The sequence below is a fragment of the Pan troglodytes genome, chromosome 12, assembly GCF_028858775.2.
Source record: "Pan troglodytes isolate AG18354 chromosome 12, NHGRI_mPanTro3-v2.0_pri, whole genome shotgun sequence".
NCBI classification, from domain to species: Eukaryota; Metazoa; Chordata; class Mammalia; order Primates; family Hominidae; genus Pan; species Pan troglodytes.
This window is the reverse complement of record NC_072410.2, coordinates 28,162,609-28,187,103: the sequence shown is the minus strand read 5'-3', so window position 1 is coordinate 28,187,103 and position 24,495 is coordinate 28,162,609. Positions and strand designations below refer to the sequence as shown.

The 24,495-nt window shown below is 39.9% G+C and overlaps 1 long non-coding RNA gene and 1 pseudogene across 5 annotated transcripts in view; one reads left to right on the top strand and one right to left on the bottom strand.

The window, feature by feature from the left end:
• Positions 1 to 24,495, bottom strand: part of LOC129143161 (uncharacterized) — a 73,861-nt gene that overhangs the window by 15,328 nt on the left and 34,038 nt on the right. For 2 of the 5 annotated variants that reach the window (XR_010149347.1, XR_008546297.2), the window contains exon 7: positions 4,148 to 4,420. The exons of 1 other annotated variant lie outside the window; for it this stretch is intronic. This is a non-coding gene — a long non-coding RNA (uncharacterized LOC129143161). Of the gene's footprint in view, positions 1 to 4,147; positions 4,421 to 6,811; positions 8,425 to 19,326; positions 20,532 to 24,495 lie in introns of those variants that run through there. 2 more of the 5 variants (XR_008546298.2, XR_008546300.2) reach the window with 2 other exon arrangements.
• LOC129143160 (small ribosomal subunit protein eS24-like) lies at positions 22,052 to 24,108 on the top strand (annotated as a pseudogene).

Here is a 24,495-nt window from a genome sequence, read left to right as displayed (position 1 = left end):
TTAATACCACAGAGCAGAGAATAAGCAAAAATACACAACGGGTAATGCACTTATGTCCCATCTGTGGGGATCCTGCCATTGGCGTGTCCAGCTTGCACATGTGCCATTCTGTGACCCTTTGTGGGTGTGCTTGCATGGGGAAATTTGAGCACATGTAGACAAGTTATACTGCAGCTGAAGGGGGCTGAGAGGGTCTTTTTTCACTACGGAACGTCAAATAATCTGTGTGTTGTACACCTGCATTTTGACTGGGACATCAAAATCCACACGTAGTGTCATGTCAGTGCTCAAAAAGTTTCAGATTTTGGAGCATTTCAAATTTCAGATTTTCAGATTAGGGATGCTCAACCTCTAAAGTTAAGGTAATAGGTTGCTTGGTTGCCATGACACTAAAAAATGTGTCTTCTGCAACTGTAAACTTTGGGTTTGAGAAGACAGTATTGGCTAAGAAGTTCCTCCAGTTCAGCTTCAAAGACCTAGCTATAAAAATGCAAAGCAAAGGGACAAACATTATTTGGCATCATTCCCTGAAAAATAAATGGCTCCATCACAATAACAGATACATGATCCAAAACAAAGCTGCTTGTCCTCAGGGGTGGATGACAACTCCCAGTGCTTCCACCACTGCAGTAGCATTAAAACTACCCCTCACTGAGAGATAAAATGATGGTGGCGCTTTATTAGTCTGCTTGCCCCAAAGGAACAGCAAAGGGACTGTCTGCCACTGCATGCAGAGTAAGAAGGTTTGATTAGGATACTCCCCAATTCTGACACTCTCCACCATCACTGGCAAACTATGAGGATGAAAAGTCCTTGATGTATTACTGTTTGTATGTCATACTCACATTTTTGGCTGACATTAGAGAAAGAAGAGGTTTAAATCAGGTGGAAATCCTAGGTTAAGTTTAAAACATGTTTTCAAATCTCAAAAACTAAACCTATTATGTATGTGCACGACCCATAAATATGCTTCACACTCCATCCGGCTCACTCCATAATTTGTGAACCTTTTGTCTGTAAGCCCTCAATGAACTGTCCAAAAATGGGCTTTGCCTCCAGTGACTATAAAGCCACTACCTGGTCACCACTCTCTGCTCTATCAGGGATGATCTGTAACTAGCAGGTGGGGTCTGGAAACAGTCTTCTGCTGACTGTCCTGGGCTGAACTGCCTGAAGGGTAAGTGACCATAAAGCATGGAAAACTGTCATTAGCTGAAAAAAGAAACCCAGCACCTAGGACAATAGATACATGCCATATACTCCAAAATAGATGACGGGTCTCCAACTTGTTTTCTGCCTCTTAGGAGCTTATAAAACTAAGATCACAATTAGTGGGGAAGGGAGGAGACAGATGATCTTCACTGCCTTAGTTATAAACTTGCTTTGGTCTATGGTGATCCTGTGTTAAACTGTGAAATAGAATCTATCATCCTGGCTCTCAGAGGCCCTTGACTTCATCCTTTTAGTGCTTTTCTTACTTATTTTCAAACCTTCACGTCTCTCACATTGAAAATCCCAACTCTTAATACCCTCTCTAACAAACTACCCCTTCCCACCAACCACCACCACCTACCTCACTCTATCATCTAAATCTGTTTCAAGATATAAAAATCTTGGTAATTTATATCTTAACACAAATTACATACTACCTCTTCAAAAAGCAAGTTAAGCCTGATTCTAATTGTGGGATGAAAAGCTTTTTCCCTATGAAGAAATTTTAAATATCATCAAGCATGTGGAGAGGTGCTAGCGAGGGCATGGAGCAAGGAATCAAATTCCATAGGCGATTGTTTTCTCTATTTTTGTATAAAAATGTCCTTGCCCCAATTACAGCCTCCACCAAGTAAAAAAAAAAAAAAGCATTTGGTGATATTAGCAAGCAACAGTTTCCCAACTCTCGCTTGCTAAACTCTGCAGGTAATTTATTTAAAAAAGAGAAGCGTCCTTTGGGTAATGGATGTATCACTTCCTACTCTCTTAAACCAAACTCCAATGCTGCATCTTAGATAAAAGCCCTCAAATCTGGCCTCCTGAAGTCATGCTGTCATTTAACTTGGCTCCAGGCCCCCGATACTCCCCTGCAGGGAGAGGGCCTGCTCTTTGCCCCAGCCTTTATCCCATTCCTACTTTCTTTCACTCAGTCCCCCCTCCACATCCAGCACACCTCTGGCTATATTTTATTAGTAGTAGTAAACTTTATTTTTTATCAAAAAGGGGTGGGGGTATTTTTGAGCTTATGTTGCAGAATACTTTATATAAGCCTACAATATACATTCTGTTCATTAGATTTATAGCTGCCCCAACTACATAAGCTGAGACGCTTGGTAGAAGCAATAGAACAAACTTCTCTAGTTTTGCAAATATAACATTTGACTAATTTAGAATGGAAATTAATTATTTTCAAAATATTTAACTTCTTGTAACTTTTTAGCAAAAAAAAAAAAAAAAAAAAAAAACACTACTGTCCCAGTAAAACAGGGCACTTCCTATTTCATTTAAGGAGAAAGCCAAGCTGATAACGCCATCATACCGCCTAGCATTCTCATGTATATGACACTGATTTGACTTAGAAAGAAAAAAGTTTTAATACGCTCTTCTACTTCCCACTAGCAGGAAATTCCATTCTTGCCTTTCCTTTTCACCATTTCATCTACGATCACCTAGATTAATGACGTCTGGTGCATATTAGGCCCCTAATAAAGGAATAAAGAAATGTGTGAAAGGAATTTCTTGAATAACTATTTCAAAACCTTTTGAGCAAGAAGACTATTATTAAGAGTGTTCCCATGAGCAGGCAACAAACAATGACAAAAGCTATTATTCAGAGAGAAAAATGTCCAAAACATAGATAGGATATAAATCTCTATCAGTGCATGACAGGTATCTATCAAAAAGTCTCAAAAAAATACCAAGAAACATCACAACCAAATGCATGAAACTTGAATGAAATCTGGATCAAAACAAACAAAAACCAGCCATAAAGATATTCTTGGTAGCACTTTGAGAGGCCAAGGTGAGCAGACTGCCTGAGCTCAGGAGTTCCAGACCACCCTGGGCCCCCGTCTTTACTAAAATACAGAAAATCAGCCAAGCGTGGTGACAGGTGGGCCTGTAGTCCCAGCTACTCAGGAGGCTGAAGAAGGAGAATCGCTTGAACCTGGGAGGCAGAGGTTGCAGTGAGCCAAGATCACAACACTGCACTCCAGCCTGGGTGACAAAGTTGAGACTGTCTCAAAAAAAAAAAAAAAAAAAAAAAAAAAAAAAAAAATCCTCCAGACACTTAGGGAAATTTAAGTATAAACTGGATATTAGGTGGTATCGTGGTTTTTTTTTTTTTTTTTTTTTTTGAGACAGAGTCTTGCTCTGTCTCCCAGGCTGGAGTGCAGTGGCTCAATCTTGGCTCACTGCAAGCTCTACCTCCCAGGTTTACGCCATTCTCCTGCCTCAGCCTCCGGAGCAGCTGGGACTACAGGTGCCCGCCACCACGCCTCGCTGATTTTTTTATTTTTGTATTTTTAGTGGAGACAGGGTTTCACCGTGTTAGCCAGCATGGTCTCAACCTCCTGACCTCGTGATCTGCCCACCTTGGCCTCCCAAAGTGCTGGGATTACAGGTGTAAGACACCGCGCCTGGCCAGGTGGTATTATGGATTCTTAGGTTTAATAATGGTATTGATGTTATGTAGAAAAATGTCCTTATTCTTAGGAGATAAATGCTTATATATTTAGAAGTGTCACAAAATCTGCACCACACTCTCAAATGATTTGGCAAAAACCTGTGTGTTTGTGTGTAGAAAGAAAAATCAAGCAAATATGGCAAAACATTAATGATTATTCAATCTAGGTGCTCACTATTCTGTTCTTTTCTGTATGTTAGAATTTTTTTCAAAACAAAAAGCTGGGGAGAAGGAGAAAAACTTCTAAGAGTCAAAAAAACTGTGTAATCCCCATTTTTATCACTTTTTTTGTGACCAAGTCATTTCAATCACCATTTTATTGATCAGTTCCCTATCTACATACTTAGAGCAAATGAGATAACATAGAATGCTTTGCAAAATAAAAAGCATGATACAGAATATATAATATCATCGTAACCAACAAGCTCTGAAGTTTAATTGCATCCAGACATCTGGTTTCTTTTTCCTTACCTTCTTATGGTTGTAGATTTCACCATTGTAACAGAGCCACGTGTATGGATATTTCTTCACTTAAATTGGCTGCATTCCAAACAGCGGGTCAACTACCACCAACTGGTGAAATCCAAAGCAGCAGCTAGTGTATCCATTGACATTCTCAAAACAGAATGCATCTGGACCCCTGTGTGCAATCTTCATAGCACACAGACACTAAACAGAAAGGCAGTCATTGCTGCCAAACAGGACCCAAATGCCACACATGGTGCAATGAAGCTATAAAGCTCCCTATGGAGAGAAAAGTAGACAAATCAAAAATATTCAATACCCAATCCAAGTCTGCATTAAATCTTGATTCCAAAAATGTGCATAAACCACTTCAAAGACTAAAATTTAAACCATCTTTTCTATAGCAATCTCCCATTAGGTTGGCAGGCATACGGGAGTAGAGAATGATTTAATTTACCTACAAGTATTCAGAAAAGATAGTGACCTCTACACATTCAACCGGCTACAGCAGCTTAGCACCCAGCCAAAGCCTGCATCTCTCCCACCTTAAGATTTAGTGGTTGGCTAGAGTTAGCAGCATCCAGGCCACATCTATCTCTACATTCTAAGTTTGCTTCCAAGATAGAGAGACAAATGCAGGCTGGCTCCAATCTAGCCAGAGATCCCAGCCCCACTCTCTGCATCCCAAAATCGCTCAAAGATCCGAGAGACTTTCCGGATTTCTACAGTCTCCTCTGCGGTTCCCTTGACAGTTAAACGCCCTCTCTTTACCTCAACTAGCTGCAGGTAGAATATAATGGGTACAACAGAAAATCACTGTAAGTGTAATATGAAGATACACAGCTCTTTTAAGCATTTCATTATATTAAATCTAGCTTACTTCTAAGTGATTTATTCAGATGTGACTGAAGAAAGTCTAAAGGGAAAAAAAGCAATTTAATTTGATAAATTAAACTATCAATTATAGCCAAATTATTTGGCTATAACAAATTAAACACTTTAAGTTGACAGAAGACACAAAATGTTTAAACATTTATATTATACAATGTTTATATAAATTAAACATTATAGCCAAATTATTTGGCAATAACAAAATTAAACATTTTAAGTTGACAGAAGATACAAACATTCTAAGTTGACAGAACATATAAAATGTTCACTATCAAAATGTCAAAATGTCACAACTGATAAAAATGTTCTCAAATATTTCTGTCTCAAACTTGCATTGTTCAGTAAGCAAGCAAAATAGGTGGGACATATACAGCAACAACATCCCTCAAAAAACAACTTGGCTCATTCCTATAAGCCAGGCAGCAAATACATCATCCTTACATATGTGAATTACCTTCCAATTTCAAATTCTCAACTGTGAAATAAAGGGCTATTTTATTTGGCTGCTGCCAACTCAAAATGACTGTTTTTATTAAAACAACTCTAACTTGAAAAATATTTGGTGTTTTCTAAAAAACTGCAAATTGCAGCAAATGGCCAGATAATTTGGGATAAACACCCTACAGAAAAAATATATATTCAAGTTGCATAAGTCACTTTGTGCAATCCTTTGAGGATATTTCATTTATATCTAAATGAACCACAGGTTTAGCTGGCTTTTCCGGAAAACCAGAAGCAAATAATGTATGATTATAATGAAAATCATCTCAAGCAATTTGGAAATGAAATACCACATGTCCTACGCTGTCCCTTCCATACACTTGACAAAACAGCCTATAACAAATTTACTTTGAGATTTAGCAGGAAAATTCCATGAGATTTAAATGAGATGACTACTAATAAGCCATCTGCCTTTGACTCTATACCAATTAAAAATGGGTTAGGAAAGTGCTTTGAAAATCAAGTGTGTTCATCAGGGAATCATTTACTAAGTCGTCTTAACACTGCTTAGTGAATATTAAGCCTGATATAGTAAATACATGCTAACCACTAAACTGAAGGGGAAAGAGGGAGAACAAAGAGGCATGTAAAGTACACTTACTTTTTCTAGTAGGAAAAAGCCAATTAGAACTATCATCTATTATTTTTATTAGAATCAGTCTTGTAAGAGGGCAAACTTCCTACTGCCCCTACCTATTCTCTTTTTCTTATTTCTTCCTAAACTAGAGCTGTGCTGTCCAATAAATATGTGAGCCGCATATGTAATTTTAAATGTACTAGTAAGCCCCATTAAAAGAAAAAAGGTGAAATTAATTTTAAATATACTTAATATGTCCCAAATAGTAATCGTAGTAATAATAATTTTAACATGTAATCAATATAAAAAATCATCAAGCAGGTATTTTACACTGTTCTTCCTACTCCAACGACAAAATCCAGTGTATTTAACACAACACATCTCAGTTAGGACTAGCCAGCATTTCAAGTGCTCAACACTTACAGGTGGCTAGCGCCTACTGAACTGGACACTGCAGTTTCAGTGCACTGAATTTCTATCCCACTTAGCGCTACTTAAAACTTCACCCTCTCACCTGACAATTATGCTAAGATCTCAGTAAGTAACCAACTACAGGCAGTTTCAAGCCCCACTTTACCTCTGATTACTCTTACAGCAATGCAATGAATCATGATTTAAAATTTAAAAAAAAAATTGCTGTTAAATTATTAGTCAAGCGCCCAGGGCAATGGACAGTAAAGAAATAATGTAGGCCACGGGCTGAGATGACAAAACGGTCCTTTTATTTAAAGCTATAACAACAATCTGAAGCCAGCCCTGTAAAACAGACATCCATTGAAAAAGGCATGCTAGTTCTTTTGCCTTTTTGTGTACTTGGCCTCCCGTGTCCCTAAACAGACCTCTTCTCGGCAGGCTTTGCTCAGCAAGTCACTTGTTGAGTCTTGCAGTCTACAGAGGGGGTGGGGAATGGCAGGGGCTGGCATAGGAGTGAGAGGGGAGGAGGCAAGGTGAGGGGGGCCAGGTGAGGAGGGGAGCAGTTGAAGGGGAGTTCAAGACCAGCCTGGGCAACATGGTGAGACCCCCCCCTCCTCCCTGCCGCCACCATCTTTGGTCTCACTAACATACAAACATGCACAAATTACATTTAAAAATTAAAAAATTGTCTAAAAAGTGAAATATTTACATGGATTATGTATATATTCATTTTGTAGAACTATAGATCCCATGGAACTGGGAACTCTTTACTCTTCCAACACAACATTTATTTAGCCACAAATAAAAGAAGACCAGTGATATAGCCTGTACACAAAAAATAAGAAAACACTGGTTAGGCTGGGGCAGGGGTGGGGGGAAGAGATCTACAAAATTAAAATTTTATTGGGAAGGATCACTAATTAGAATCAGAACAATTACTGCTTTAAAGTAGTTAAGAACAGAGCACAAGGAACCCAGAGAAGAAGCAGATATGATTCAGAGCAGAGCTCACAGAGCAAATGGTATCTGAGCTGAGGCTGATAGAATAACATTAATAAGGGCATTCATGGCCATTTATCATCACTTAACTGCAATGCATTTTGTATAAGTTATTTCTACTCTTCATATCAACCATGGAAAAAAATAATTATTCTTCTCTTTTCAAGTTAAGGAAGTGGTAAGTGGTCTAAGAAGATAAATTAACATACCAACACCAAACAGCCCAAGTTCAGTGACTCAAGAGTGCCCGTGTCTCCCCAAGAGGTTGCTCAGCAGGCAGACGAGGTAGAGAGAGCCCTTCCAAGAAGTGACAGTGAGATGTAAAAGGTCTCAGTGTGCCTCTGAGAACAATAGAAAGCAGTACGTAGACCAAGAGGGAAAAGCCACAGAAGAGGCAGGGATTTCCTCTTAAGAGAGCAAGAATAAACAGAGCAGGGCTGAAGGAAGTCATGGAAAACAGGCAGAATACCATGCATTTAGCAAGAAAAAAACAACTTTTACTTTAGAAAAGGGGAAAGAATGGTGGTGGTCTAGGTAAGCCTAGAAGAGGAGGAAAGGGCAGCGGAGAAAAAATAAAATCTATTAGTCAGGGTTCTCCAGAGGGACAGAACCACCAGGATACACGTATATGTATAAGGGAGTTTACGAGAGAGAATTGGCTCACACAGTTACAAGGTAAAGTCCCACAACAGGCTGTCTGCCAGGTAGGGAAAGAGAGAAGCTAGTAATGGCTCAGTCCAAGTCCAAAAGCCTCAAAACCAGGAAAGCCCGCAGTGCAGTCTTCAGTCTGAGGCCGAGGGCCTGAGAGCCTTGGGGAAGCCGCTGGTGCAAGTCCCAGAGTTCAAAGGCGTAAGAACCTGGAGTCTGATGTCCAAGGGCAGGAGGAAGGGAAGCAAGCGTCCTGCACGGGAAGAAGAAAAAAAGAGAGCCAGAAGCCTCAGCCAGCAAGGTTATCCCACCTTCCTCCGCCTGCTTTGTTCTATACAGTGCAGCGTGTGTACACCACTTCTGTGATATTGTTCCTAATATCCATGGGAAGAAAGGGTGATATTACTCCCAACAGCGCATGGGAGTGTACACCCCGTGATATTCCTAGTATGCAGGGGCGGGAAAACGATGACATTACTCCCAAAATCGCAGTGTGTGTACTCCCTGCCTTGTGATATTGTTCCTAATATTTAGGGGCCAGTGGATGATATTACTCCCAATATCGCAGGGGGTGTACATCTCCCCCTCCGTGGTATTGTTCCTAATATCTGGGGCGGGGGAGAGGATATTACTGTCAATATCGCAGGGGGTGTACACCCCTTCTGTGATATTGTTCCTAATATCCAGGTGGGGAGAGGATCATATCACTTTCAATACCGCCAAGTGTGTACATCCCCCTTGTGATACTTTTCCTAGCATTTAGGGTATAGTGGATGATATTACTGTCAATATCACAGGGGGTGTGCACCCCCCCGTGGTATTGTTCCTAATGTCCAGCAAAGGAGAAAACACTACTGCTCCCAATGTGGCGGGGGGTGTACACTTCCCATGCAATATTGTTCCTAATATCCATGGGGGGAAAAGATATTGGGAACAATATTACAAACAATATCACAGGGGGGTGTACACACCCTGTGATATGAGGTGTAATATCATCCTCTCTCCCCTGGATATTACAAACTATATCACAGAGGGGTTTAAACCCCCTGCGATGTGGAAAGTAGTATCATCCTCTCCCCCATTGGATATTACAAACAGTATCACAGACGGTGTACACGTGAGGTGTTTATGATATTGGGAGTAATATCATCTCTCCCAGTGGATATTACGAACAGTATCACAGAGGGGTGTATACACACACTGCCTTATAGGGAGTAATATACTCCTCTCCCACCCTGGATATTACAAACACCATCACAGAGGGTGTACACACAGGGTGTTTACGATATTGGAAGTAGTATTATCTCCCCTATGGGTATTACGAATAATATCGCAGGGGGATGTACGTCCCCTGTAATATAGGAAGTAATATCATCCTTTCCCAGCCTGGATATTACAAACAATATGGCAGGGGGCAGTACACCCCGGCGATACGGGTAGTAACATCATCTCCTCCCCCCGTGGATATTACGAACAATATCCTAGGGGGTTGTACACCCCCTGCAATATGGGTAGTAACATCATCCTCTCCCCCACTAGATATTATAAACAATATCGCAAGAAGGGTGTATACTTCCTGTGATAAAAGGAGTAATATCATTCTCTCCCCCCGCCAGAGATGATATGAACAGTATCTCAGGGAATTGTTCTCCCATGCTATATGGGGAGTAACATCTTCATCTTTCCCCTGGATATTAGGAAAAATAACGCAGGGGAATGTAAATCCCCTGTGATATGGGGAGTAAAATCATTCTCTCTGGCCGGGTGCAGTGGCTCACACCTGTAATCCCAGCACTTTGGGAGGACGAGGCAGGCGGATCACAAGGTCAGGAGATCGAGACCATCCTGGCTAACACGGTGAAACCCCGTCTCTACCAAAAACACAAAAAATTAGCCAGGCGCAGTGGCGGGCACCTGTAGTCCCAGCTACTCAGGAGGCTGAGGCAGGAGAATGACATGAACCCGGGAGGCGAAGCTTTCAATGAGCCGAGATCACACCACTGCACTCCAGCCCATGTGACAGAGCAAGGCTCCGTCTCAAAAAAAAAAAAAAAAAAAAAAACCAAAACAAATCATTCTCTCCCTCCCTGGATATTATGGACAATATCACAGAGGGGTGTACAACTAGTTTCTAGAATATATTTGAGGAGGGTGATGGGCGGTGTGTGCGTGCTCATGGCCTTATTCAATTAAGCACTCTGCTCTCAATTTATTGCTAAATCCTCCTTGAGCCCTTAGATTTCTTAAGGGTTGTCGTGAGATTTTTCTGGGTGTAGAAAACGTACCCATTTCTTGCCACCTCATGGGCTACACCTTGACCTAACGTTTTTATGTAGATACTTGTGCTTACCCTGCGGCCTTTCCAGAGTTTGCTGAAGATGGAGGTATATAGGCTGGGCAAGAGGTGGTGAGGTAAATTGAGGTTTATCGATTACAGAACAGGCTCCTTTAGAGGAATATAAAGCACTGCCAAGTCCTTTGAGTTTTAAGCTGTTGCTTGTAGTGTTCTGGCAAACAGTTTTATTGATCTTACTATTCGAGTTTAGGGTTACGCATAACGAGGTATCTACTCCCAGTTTGGGTCTTAGCTATTTTGTCTTCAGAATATTAAAGGCACCTTCGCAGTTATTTCAGCTTGGGTTTTTTACAACTTTTTTACAACTAATTTACAAACTTTCAGGTTTCTAAATATATAAATGAACCATAATATAAGCCTCAGCCAACACAATGCCAGTTAGGCCTCCTACTGTAAAAAGGAAAATAAATCCCCAGGCTCAGAGCATTGCGGGGGATCATTTGATATTCCCGCCATGAAGTGTAGCTAGCTAGTCAGCTAAAAACTTTGACGCCAGTAGGAATAGCAATAATTATAGTAAGCAGAGGTGAAGCAAGCTCATGTATCCACATCTATCCCTACTGTAAATATACGGTGGGCCCATACGATAAACCGTAAGAACCCAATTGATCCTATAGCTCACACTAGGCCCATATACCCGAATGGTTCTTTTTTTTCCAGAATAATATGTTACAATGTGGGAAATTATCCCAAAGCCCAGTCGGATGAGGATGTAGACTTCAGGGTGACCAAAGAATCTGAATAAATGCTGATATAAGATAGGATCACCTCCGCCAGCCAGGTAGAAAAAAGTAGTATTAAGATTGCGGTCATTTAACAACATAGTAATGCCGGCGGCTAGGACTGGGAGACAAAGGAATAAAAGAACTGCTATAATTAGGACCAATCAGATGAAGAGGGGTGTGTGATATTGGGACATGGCTGGGGGTTTTATATTAACAATTGTGGTAATAAAGTTAATAGCCCCTAAAATAGAAGAAACATCTGCCAAGTGGAGTGAAAAGATAGTGAAATCTACAGAGGCGCCTGCATGTGTTAGGTTTCCTGCTAAGGGAAGAGAGACTGTTCAGCCGGTTCCAGCGCCGGCTCCTACTATAGTGGATGCAAGTAATAACAGGAAGGAGGGTGGGAGGAGTCAGAAGCTCGTGCGGAGAAGTGCTATATCGGGGGTGCCAATTATCAGAGGGACTAATCAATTGCCAAGACCTCCAATTATAGTATTACTATAAAGAAAATTATGACAAATGCATAAGCTGTAACAATGACATTATAAATTTGATCATCTAGTAGAGTACCTGGGTGACCCAGTTCAGCTCGAATAAGGCTTAAAGCTGTATCGACTATCCCTGCTCATGCACCAAATAATAAATATAATGTCCCGATATCTTTATGGTTGGTTGAGAATAGTCAACTGTCGGCGAACATAAATGAAGTGAGAAAAAAGGGTAAAATGACTGAGTAGGGCTTACATCTACTAGATGTACATCTAAAAACGGAGTCTGTACATCTGAAAACAGAGGTCAAGGCCTCTTTTTACCAGTCCCGAGATGATTTTCATGTTGAATTGTAAATTCAAAGAAGCAGCTTCAATCCTGCTTCTCTCACCTTTTTTTCCCCCAGCGGCTGGAGAAGTAGATTAAAACCAGTTGACTAGGGAGTTTAGCTGTTAAGTTTTCGTGGGTTTAAGTCTCATCAATTTAGTAAGGACTTAGCTTACTTAAAGTGATTGATTTGTATTGAACTGACCAAGGGTGATCTGTATCTGAGAAAGTACACTTCAGGGCCACCACACAACAACTGTTCAAAAAGGCCTCCGATATGGGATAGTCCTATGTATTATCTCGGAAATATTTTTCTTCGCTGGATTCTTTTGAGCATTCTACCATTCTAGCCTAGCCCCTACTCCAGAATTAGGAGGACACAGACCCCCAACAGGTACTTCTCCCCTCGACCCCCTGGAAGTACCTCTCCTGAATACATCTGTATTACTTGCATCAGGAGTTTCAATTACTTGAGCCCATCACAGCCTAACAAAAAATAATCAAAAACATATAATCCAAGCACTACCTATTACAATTATATTAGGTATTTACTTCACCCTCCTACAAGTCTCAGAATACTTCAAAGCTGCCTTTGCTATTTCTGATGGTATTTGGTATTTATGGCTCAACATTTTTTATAGCTACAAGCTTTCACAGACTTCACGTCATTATTGGATCAACATTCCTCACTGTCTGCCTTCTCCGCCAATTAAAATACCACTTTACATCTAGTCATCACTTTGCCTTTGAAGCTGCTGCCTGATATTGACACTTCATAGATGTAGTATGACTATTCTTGTATGTTTCTATTTATTGATGAGGATCTTACTCTTTTAGTATAAATAGTACCATGATTTCCAAAGTTTCGATAGCATCCGAAAAACAGTAATTCACCTAACATTAACCCTAGTAATCAACACCCTATTAGCCCTGTTACTAATAATTATTACATTTTGGCTCCCATAACTTAATATATATATATAGAAAGAGAAATATATATATATATATAAAATAAATATATATATATAAAATAAATATATATATATATAAAATAAATATATATATATATAAAATAAATATATATATATATATAAAATAAATATATATAGAAAAATCTAGCCCTTACGGATGTGGATTTGATCCTATCCTCTGCCCACATTCCCTTCTCCATAAAATTCTTTCCAGTAGCCATCACATTTCTTCTATTTGACTTAGAACTCACCCTACTACTACCCTTACTGTGAGCCCTTCAAACAATCTGATACTAATAATCCCTGCGATATGTGTAGTGACATCATACTTCCCCCCCTGGGTATTACAGCCAATATCAGAGTGGAGTGTGCATCCCCTGCAATATGGGGAATGACATTATCCTCTCCCCACTGGATGTTACAGACAATATCACAGGGGGTTTACTTTCCCTGCGATAAGGGGGAATAATATCCTCCTGTCCCCGCTTGGATGTTAGATATATTTACAGGGGGGTGTCCACCCCCTGCAATATGGGTAGTAGTAATATCCTCTCCCGCCCTGGATGTTATGGACAACATATAGGGGGGTGTACAATCCCTTCGAAATGGGGAGTAATATCATCCTCTTCCCCCTAAATTTTACGAACAGTATCACAGGGGGATGTACACCCCCTGCGATATCTGTAGTAGTATCATCCCCTTCTTCCCTAAATGTTACAGAGACTATCACAGGGGTGTGTACACCTCCTGAAACATGGGAATAATATTTTCTTCCCCTCTGAATGTTATGGACAACATTACAGCAGTGTGTACACCCCCTATGATATGCGGAGTAATATCCTCTCCCCCCCCGATGTAAGGGACAATACCACAAATGGGTTTACATCCCCTGTGATATGGGGAGTATATCATCCTCTTTCCTACTGGATATTACAAACAACATCATACGGGGATGTACAACCCCTGCGATATTAGAAATAGTATCTTCTAATCCACTGAAAATTATAAACAATATCACGAGTGTACACTCCCTGCGATATTGGGAGTAATATTATCCTCTCAGCCCCTGAATATTACGAACTATATTGCAGAGGTGTTTACACCTCCTGCCATATTGGGAGTAATATCATCCTCTAATCCCCTAAAAATTACAAACAGTATCACAGGGGAGTGTATACTCCCTACGATATTGGGAGTAATATCATCCTGTCCTCTTCTAAATATTATGAATAATATTACAGGGGATTTAACACGTCTTGCGATATGTGGAGTAATATCATCCTCTCCTCCCCTAAATATTGTGAACAATATAACAGGAAATTGTACACAACCTGCGGTACTGTTTGTAGTATCCAGTGGGAAAGATGATGCTATTACTCCCCATATCGCAGGGGGTGTACACCCCCACTGTGATATATTCAATAACATCCAGAAGTAATATTACTGACAAAATCGCAGGGGGTGTAAACCCCACCTGTGATATTGTTCCTAATATCCCGGGGAAGAGAGGATGATATTATTCCCAATATTGCAGGGGGTGTACACCCACCCTATGATATTGTTCTTAATATCCAGGAGGGAAGAGGATCACAATATCAAAGAGGTTATACAGCCCCCCCGTCACAGTTTCTAATATCCAGGGGGTGTATCCAGCCCCCTCTTGTGATATTGTTCATAATATGTAGGGGGAAGGACCACGATATTACTGTCCATATCGCAGTGGGTGTACAACCCCTCCCCAGGATATCATTCCTAATATCCATGGGAAGAAAGAATATTACAATATCACAGAAGTTGTACACCCCCTCTGTGATATTGTTCCTAATATCAAAGACGGAAATGTATGATGTTACTCCCAAAATCACAGGGAGTGTACACACACCCTGTGATATTTTTCCTAATATCCAGAGTGAGAGAGAGCATTACTTCCAATATCGTAAGGAGTGTACACTCCCCCCGTGATACCAGGTGGGGAAATGTTGATATTACTCCAAATATCACAGTGGGTGTACACACGTTTTGCCATATTGTTCCTAATATCAAGTGGGGGAGAGGATTATATTACTTCCAATATATTACTCCCCCCCATTATACTGTTCTTAATATCCAGATTTGGAGAGGATGATATTACTCCCAAAATCTCAGGAGGTGTAGACCCCTTCTGTGATATTGTTTCTTATATCCAGGGGAAGACTAGATGATATTACTCCCAACAGCGCAGGGTGTTACACGCCACCCCCCATGATATTGTTTCTAATATCAAGTTGGGGAGAGGGTGATATTACTCCCAATAGTGCAAAGGGTGCACACCAGCCCTGTGATATTACTCCTAGTATCCAGAGGGGGAGAGAATGGTATTATTTTTAACATCGCAGAGGGTGTACACCCCCCCCCCTTGTGATATTGCTCCTGATATCCAAGGGGTAGAGGATGAAATTACTCCCAATATCACAGTGGGTGTACGTCCCCCCATGGTATTATTCCTAATATCCAGGGGGTATAGGATGGTAGTACTGTAAATATCACAGAGGGTGTACACCCCTTCTGATATTGTTCCTAATATCCATGGGGGGAGTGGATGATATTACTTCCAATATCACTGTGCGTGTACACCACCCTTGTGATATTGTTCCTAACATCCTGGGAGGAGACGACGATATTACTGGCAATATCACAGGGGGTGTGCATTCCCGTGATATTGTTCCTAATGTCCAGCAAGGGAGAAAGTATTACTCCCAATATAGCAGGGGGTGTGCACTTCCCATGCGATATTGTTCCTAATATCCATGGGGGAAAAGGATGATATTACTCTAAATGTTGCAGGAGGTGTAAACCGCCCCTGTGATATTGTTCTCAATATCCATGGGGGGAGAGAATGGTATTACTCCCAATATCACAGGTGGTGTACACACCTCCTGTTATATTAATCCTAATATCCAGGTTGGGAGAGAATAATATTACAGACAAAATCGCGGGGTGTACACCCCGCCTGCAATATTGTTCCTAACATCCCGGGGAAGAGTGAACAATATTACTCCCAATATCGCAGGATGTGTACACCCCCTTTGTGACAGTGTTCCTAATAACCATAGGAGGAGAGGGTGATATCACTCCCAATAGTGCAGAAAAGGTACAGCCCCCCACTGTGATATCATTCCCAATGTCCAGAGGGAAGAGGATTATATTACTCCCAATATCACAGAGGGTGTACACCCACCCTGTGATATTGTTCCTAATATTCGAGGGAGAGACAATGATATAGCTGTCCATATTGTAGGTGGTGTACAACCCCCTGGGAATTTGTTCCTAATATTCAGTGGGGAAGATGATATTAATTAAAATGTCACAGGGGGCATACACCCCCTTTGTGGTATTATTCCTAATATCCAGGGAAAGAAAGAATATTATTCCCAATATCGCAGGGGATGTACACCCCTCTTTGATACTGTTTCTGATATCCCTGGGGGAGTCTATAATATTACTGGCAAATCACAGGGAGTGTACATCCCCCGTTATATTGTTCCTTATGTCCAGCAAGGGAGAAAATGATATTAATCCCAATATGGAATGGGGTGTACACACCCATGAGATATTGTTCCTAATATCCAGGGAGGGAAAGGATATTATTCCCAATGTTGCAGTGGTGTATAACCCCCCAGTGATATTGTTCCTAATATCTAGGTGGGGAGAGTACAATATTACTCCCAATATAGCAGGGGTTGTATACTGCCCTTGTGATATTGTTCTCAATATCCATGGGGAAAGAAAATGATAGCACTCCCCAATATCGCAGGAGGTGTACAACCCCGTGATATTGTTTCTAATATCCAGGTGGGGGGAGGATATTACTCCCAATATTGCACTTGTTGCACAGACCCCCTTTGATATTGTTTCTACTATGCAGGGGGTGGGGGGATAAGATGATATTGGGAGTAATATCACCCTCTCTCCCCGGGTATTAAAAGCAATATTCAGGGTGGTTGACACCTCCTGCAATATTGAGTGTAATATTATCCTCTCCCAACCTGGATATTAGGAACAATATCACAGGGGCGTGTACACTCCCTTCCTTTCACCATATACAAAAATCAACTCAAGACGGATGAAGGACTTACATAAGACCCTAAACTATAAAAACCCTAGAAGAAAACTTAGGAAATATCATTCTGGACATAGACGCTGGCAAAGATTTCATGATGAAGATTCCAAAAGCAATTGCAACAAGAAGAATTGACGAGTGGGACCTAATGAAACTAAAGAGCTTTAGCACAGCAAAAAGAAATTGTCAACAGAGAACACCCTACAGAACAGGAGAAAATATTTTCAAATTACACATCTGGAAAAGGTCTAATACTCAGCATGTATAAAGAATCAATAAGCAAAAAACAAACCCACTACAAATAGGCAAAAAACATGAACCCCCACATTCACCATCCTCAAGTCCGTGTGCAACTTCTTTCCTGGATGCTGGACAAGGACTTGGGTACCAAGGGCACTGAATGGGTTAACACTTAAGCTGTCTGTGGATTCTTTTTTCAAAAGATGACGTACATGTGGCAAACAAGCATATGAAAAAATACTCAACATCACTAATCATCAGAAAATCAGAACCATGAGATACTATATCACACCATTCAGAATGGCTATTATTAAAAAGTCAAAACATAACAGACGGTGGTGAGCTTGCGGAAAAAAGGGAATGCTTATACACTGCTGGTGGTGATACAGACAGGAGACAGGGAAATACTGGATAGAAGAGGGCGGTTCCCTGGCAAAGCCCTGCCCACAAGCCTGGAAACCCATGGCCCTAAATGGGAACAGGCATTCCTGCTTTTGCACCCAAAAGTTGTCTTTCAGCTTACCATGCCCCTCTACCTTGTACCTGTATAAACCCCAGACCCCAGGCTCCAGAAGCAGACAAGCCGATGAGGAGATGAACAGAAGAGCAGAATTGCAGAATGATGTGGCAGAAAGAAGAGAAGGAGCATCTGAATGCCAAGAGGAGTTTGGCTGGCAGTGGTTGGAGAGATCAACCTCTGGATGGCAAAGCTCCTGGGGAAGATCATCTTCCCATTCCATCCCCTTTCCAGCTCCCCATCCATCCCATTGAGGGCCACCTCCACCACTCAATAAAACCCCCACACATTCACCATTCTCAAGTCTGTGTGCAACTTAATTCTTTCTGGATGCTGGACAAGGACCTGGGTACCAAGAGGGCACTGAACGGGTTAACACTTAAGCTGTCTGTGGATGGCAAAGCTAAAAGAGTGCACTGTAACACATGCCCACTTGGGCTGTGGGAGTCGCAGGCACCCACCCCTAGACGCTACCATGGCCACTTGCCCTGGCTTTTGCACCTGCCTGTCTGCATGCTCTCCTGCCCAGTAGGGGTTTAACAGCACACACGGTGGCCAGACAAGCCACACCCCTGTTGCACATCCCTGCCAAGGGGAGTCAGGGAACTCTCCAGTTTCATCAGGAATGTAATTAGTTCAGCCACTGTGGAAAGCAGTTTGGAGATTTCTGAAATAACTTAAAACAGAACCACCATTCAACCCAGCAATCCCATTACTGGGTATATACCCAAAGGAATATAAATCATTCTGTCATAGACATATGCACACATATTTTCATTATAACAATATTCACAACAGCAAAGACATGGAATCAACTTAGATGCCTGTTAACAGAAGACTAGATTAAAAAAAAAATACACCATGGAATACTACACACCTATAAAATAGGATGAAATGACTTTTGCAGCAACATGAATCTATCTGGAGACCATTATTCTAAGTGAATTAATGCAGGAACAGAAAACCAAACACACACTGCATGTTCTCACTTATAAGTGGGGGCTAAACATTGAGTCCACATATGTGGACACAAAGAAGGGAACAATAGACACAAGGTCTACTGTGGGTGGAGGGTGGGGGGAGAGTGAGGATCAAAAAACTCCCTATTAGATACTACGCTCACTACATGGATGACTACGTAATCTTTACACCAAACCCCACTGACACACATTTTACCCACATAATAAACCTGCACATGTACCCGCTGAACCTAAAATAAATGTTGGAAGGAAATAAAGTTACAACCAACTCTTGTACTGTTGTGAGAAAACAATCATATATGTTGACAAAAAATCAACTACTAATAGATTTATAATAGTATATATGTAGCAGGAAAATATCAGATATAACCTACGTACCCAAAAGTATGACTTAAAAACAGCATGACAATCTTTATGAAGGGATATTGTGCAACTACCAGAAGCATATTTTCAGAGATTATTTATTAACATACGATAATGACTACATTGAGTGGTTTTTAGAAGCATGAATTGAAACTATGTACAAGCATGACTTTATTGAACTTACAAATAACATTACACACACATTTACATAATTGTAAGTATGCTTACGTTAATTTTTACTTATTTATATTCATATGTAAGGCCAATAGGAACTAATCTCTATATCTGAGTGATTATTTCATAGATAATTTGTTTGTTCTGTAAAAATATAAACACTGGTATGGCTCTTCCAAGTATCCTGAAAGGATACAGTTTATAATTAAACAATAACAATTTTAGAAATAATTATTTTAAATGAGGCTATGATGAATCTAGTTTCATTGCACACTTTAACTTTGGAACATTTCATGAAGCATTCCTTGATCACGACTCTCATATTCAGGAGTTTTTTGAGATCAAAATGGGACAATCAGTATGAATCCATTTCTTAGACATGCAAATGGATAACTTCAAATAACAGTAGTGATTTAATCAGCGTGCACAGTTGCTCTGGGACAAAACTTGGAAATGAGCATATTTTTAGATTCTTAATGTTTTACACACTTTAGCAGTCCACAGCACCATTACATACTTATTTTTCTACTAAAATACCTTGGTAGAAATTCACAGTAGAGATCAGGCTTGTCCTTCATACATTAACTAATCAAGTAGGAAAATGCAAATGAGAACACAGTGCCAAACATAGGCACCACATGGAAACAAGTATGAGGCTGTCAGGAAGCCATTTTTGTAGCTCTGTAGCCCAATTATATTTTTCCTAATGTATTGCACACAAAACTTGGGGGAAAAAAAAAGAGGCAGAGAGAAAACAGGTTCTATCAGCCCTGTCTCACAATCCACAAGTTCATCCTATCAGAGGAGGAACTATGTAAAACAAATTTTATTGATTGAATGTCCTATTTAATCACAAAACTGTATGAGAACACGCTTGTGACTTATTTAGCAGCTTGTTTGCTTTCCACTGGCTTCACGAGTGTCCTTTGGAAAAAGAAAGTACATTTGGAACCCTGTACACCTTTTCTTTCTCCAGTACCCTCTTCTCACTTCCATCACTAAGGTGATAGAAGCACTAGGGGCAATGCATTTGTAGCACACCTGAGTCAGAGGTATCCGCCAGGGGAAGGATCAGACCTGCTTGAAAGCACGTCGTTGGAATTCGGAGGCTTCTAGTAGCTGTAACATAAGCAATGATGTTTACTGTTCCCTGCCCTCCACTTTGATCACTCGGGGAAACGTTTTTTTAAAAAATCAATTGTATTGAAACGTAATTTACATAAAATAAATACTCCTATTTTAAAGTGCACAGTTTGCTGAGTTTTGCCAGATGTAACCTCCCAGGTGAATAAAATTGATTAAACTGATCTTTCAAATAATAAATTAACCTTGCAATCTTGCTAGAAACTTCATTTGCTCACAGTTTATTATCCATTCTATGTACTGCTATATTCAATTGGTTATTATGTTTTAAGAACTTTTGAGTTTATGTTTACGAGGAATAAATATCAAAGTTGTATAATGCCTTTGTCTCGATTTGGAATCAGGGCAATACTGGGTTCATAAAATAAGACAGTAAGGGTCCCTTTAATTTTTTTTTTTTTTTTTTTTTGAGACAGAGATTCACTCTTGTTGCCCAGGCTGGAGTGCAATGGCGCAATCTCGGCTCTCTGCAACCTCTGCCTCCCAGGTTCAAGCTATTCTCCTGCCTCTGCCTCCCGAGTAGCTGGGATTACAGGCATGTGCCACCACGTCCAGCTAATTTTGTACTTTTAGTAGAGATGGGGGTTTCTCCACGCTGGTCAGGCTAGTCTCAAACTCCTGACCCCATGTGATCTGCCCACCTCGGCCTCCTAAAGTGCTGGGATTACAGGTGTGAGCCACTGTGCCCGGCCCTTAAATTCTATTTCTTAAAAAGAGTCCATTCAAGATTGGCATTATAGATACTCCTCAACTTACAATGGGCTTGTCTTAATGAACTCATCCTAAATTGAAAATATTTTAAGTCTAAAACGCATTTAATATATTTAACCTACTGAATATCATGACAGCCTCGCCTACCTTAAACTTGCTCAGAACACTTTTATTAGCCTACAATTAGGCAAAATCATCTACCACAAGGCCCATTTTAAAATATTGAGTATCTCATGAAATTTATTGAAAACTATTCTGATAGTGAAAAACTGGTCATATTGATGCTCATCATTAATGTACACACATGAAAGCACCATTATCAAGTCAAAAGAGCACAAGGTCAAACCACTGTAAGCTGAGGACTCTCTGTACTTTCTTAAATGTTTGATAGAATTCACCTAAGAAACCATGCAGCCCGGAATTCTTATAGAAATTTTTAATTTAAAAAATTCTTCAATACATAGAGAAGCTATTATTTCTTTCTTTTTGCATCAGTTTTAAGAATTAGCTTTACAAATAATTTCCCATGTTATTTGTCAAATTGTATTGGCCTAAAGTTTTCATAATTATATTGATGTCTATAGGTTCTGTAATTACAAACTCTAATTCCCGTTATCTAAATTTTGTAGCTTCTCTAATTTTTTTCTGTGATAAATCTTGCTAGCCATTGTTTATTAAAAAATTTTTATCAAAGAACCAATTTGTGGGTGTATTAATTAGCTCCACCTTCGGTTATTTGCTATGTTGTTGCTTTTTTATCTTTATCTCCTTCTTAATTTGGATATACTTTGCTCTTCATTTTTTTAGCTTTTTAGAGAAGAACCTAGAGGTCATTGATTTAAGCCTTTTATTTTCAATATTACATCTAAATTTACCTTTAAGAAATGATTTATCTGCATCCCATGTTTTAAGTTTTTAAAAATTTTTCTTTCAGTTTAACCTATTTTGTGTGTGTGTGTGAAACTTTTCTTGGCCCATGAGTTTTTCTGAAGTATTTTGTTTAATGTTCAAATGTTGGGGTATTATTTTATACACCCTAGTGTTGTCCATCTCTGGTTCATGAAACAATCCATGTTCTCCATTGCACTTAGTTGACATGTCTCCATGTCTCTGGAGAATTCCTCAATCTTTCTAAAATGCTTTTGAAGAATACTGGCAGTTATTCTGTAGAACGCCCTTCCTCGATTTCAATTTGTCTGATGTTTTCTCATGATTAGGACTAAAGTTATACATTTTGTCTAAGAATACCATAGAACTCATGTTTTGTCCTACTCAGTGCATCATATAAGAAGTTACATGAAGTTCATTTATCTTATTATTAGTAATGTTAACTTTGATCACTTGGCTAAGGTAGCATCTCCACTTTGAAGTTACTATTCTGTAATTATCCTGTGGGAAGATACTTTCATATTATGCAAATATGTTCTTTCCCAACATATATTCACCACTAATCTTAGCATCCCTCCAAGGTTCTTTCTTGCTACAATTACTATGATATTTGCAAAATGATGACTCTTGTATTTTATGTCTCCTACATTTAATAAAATCTTACTGTAATAAAATACTGCCCATTCTCCCCCTTTGGTTTATATTTAATATATTATTTATGTCAATATGGATTCATTAATTTTTTTTATTTTTGAGATGCAGTCTTGCTTTGTCATCCAGGCTGGAGTGCCAAGGTGCGATCTCAGCTCACTGCACTTCCACCTTCCGGGATTCAAGCCATTCTCCTGCCTCAGCCTCCCAAGTAGCTGGGACTACAGGCATGTGCCACCATGCCCAGCTAACTTTTGTATTTTTAGTAGAAGCGGGGTTTCACCACGCTGGTCAGGCTGGTCTCGAACTCCTGACCTCAAGTGATCTGCCCACCTTGGCCTCCCAAAGGGCTGGGATTACAGGCATGAACCACTGCACCCGGCCTGGATTAACTGAAAATTTTCTTCTGTAGATTGTAATATATTACTATTGTTATTTATTTTATTGCCCCAATTTTCTCAAATTTGGCTATGTAACTTTATTCAAAGTGGATTCTGTTTCCTTTTCACATTTTCCCCGTTTTGTATTTCCTTACTTTCTAGCATGACAAAATATTTCAAACTAATCTTCTATTTTCCCTGCCTAATCCTGATGTCAAATATGTTCCCAAGGAGCCTCGGTTCCTTTAATTGGAGAATGGTTTTCTCATTGTTACTGGGATGATGTTTCTAGGCCCTTTTGTTAGAGGAGCTAGAAAATGCATGTATGTATACTCACACGTTTATACACATCTATATGTATACAATTATCCGTCTGTACATATACTAAAAACAATGACTTCATATAATACTTTTGATTCCAATCCAACACTACAGGATGCATTATAGCCTTTCTCCTTCCCTTATTTGTAACTCCATGCTCTGATGGTAGAAAACCTGGCTCTCATCAGACCACCATCACGAACGTCACCGCTAACTATCCACGCTAGAAAGTTCACGACCAACAGACTACTTCCGAGGAAACAAATGCTCACTGATGTCCTTCACCTCGGGAAGGCAACAGTGCCTAAGACAGAAATTCGGGAAAAACTAGCCAAAATGTACAAGACCACACCAGATGTCATCTCTGTATTTGGATTCAGAACTAATTTTGGTGGTAGCAAGACAACTGGCTTTGGCAGGATTTACAATTCTCTGGATTATGCAAAGAAAAACGAACCCAAACACAGACTTGCAAGACATAGCCTCTATGAGAAGAAAAAAACCTCAAGAAGGCAATAAAAGGGAACACCAAGAACAGAATGAAGAAAGTCAGGAGAACTGCAAAGGCTAGTGTTGGTGCTGGCAAAAAGCTGAAGGAGTAAAGGTGCTGCAATGATGTTATCTGTGGCCATTGTGGATTTTTCATGAGATTAATAAACCAAAAACTTCCAAAAAGAAAAAAAAGCAAGCCTGGCTCTCATCCACAGTATATTTACATTTTGTTCAATCCTAGCATACACAAAATTTCACATTTGCAAACTCATACCCTTGTGAAAACACATTTGTAAACTATAGTGAAGTATTTGTGCAGTTCTTTTTGTCTTTAGCCTTAAAGATACAGTCAAGAACTCTTGCTTTTTTTAAGTTACTTTGTTTAGCTCTTTTTTGCCCCAATTCTGTGTGGTTCTAATAATAATTTGTAAGAGTTGAGTTCATTTGTTACTGTTTGTATTCCATTCCCCCATATCTGGTAAATTTAAATTATTTAT